We start from the raw sequence: 521 nt of genomic DNA, 5'->3' as shown, positions 1-521 counted from the left end.
TTTTTGGTTTTTTTTTTTGGGGGGGGGGGTACTTTTTTAGTTTTAGGAAGCGTTTTACGGTACCTGCAACATAATAAGGTCATATAAGTTAGAAGTGTTGCAACAGATTAATGTGGGTGGTTGGCGGGTGCTCTGGTGTGTTTTGCTCCTTCTTTCCTATAAAAAAAATATGTTGTCTCTGTCTCCCCTCCTTCTTTTTTTTGTGTTTGTTACTCTCTTGTAACACCTCTAATCTTCGCACTTATGTGATCTTATTGTGTTGCAAAAAACTTAGAGATTGACAAACACAAAAAGTATGGAGAAAAGATAAGGACGAAAGATGTTTGGTAGGAAAGAAGGAGCAAACCACATCAGAGCACCCACCAACCAACCGATTTGTTTGTTTGTTTGTTTGTTTGTTTGTTTGAGTAAAGAGAAGCACATCAACACAATAACGGCCATTTAGTGCTAGGAAAAGTAAGACAGACAGACAGAAACAACAGAAGAAAAGTAAAGAAGTAAGACCTACCAGTGGCGAACTC

The sequence above is a fragment of the Aplysia californica genome, unplaced genomic scaffold (assembly GCF_000002075.1).
Source record: "Aplysia californica isolate F4 #8 unplaced genomic scaffold, AplCal3.0 scaffold00689, whole genome shotgun sequence".
Taxonomy (NCBI): Eukaryota; Metazoa; Mollusca; class Gastropoda; order Aplysiida; family Aplysiidae; genus Aplysia; species Aplysia californica.
The sequence above is the reverse complement of the archived record's forward strand: the minus strand, read 5'-3'. Positions refer to the sequence as shown.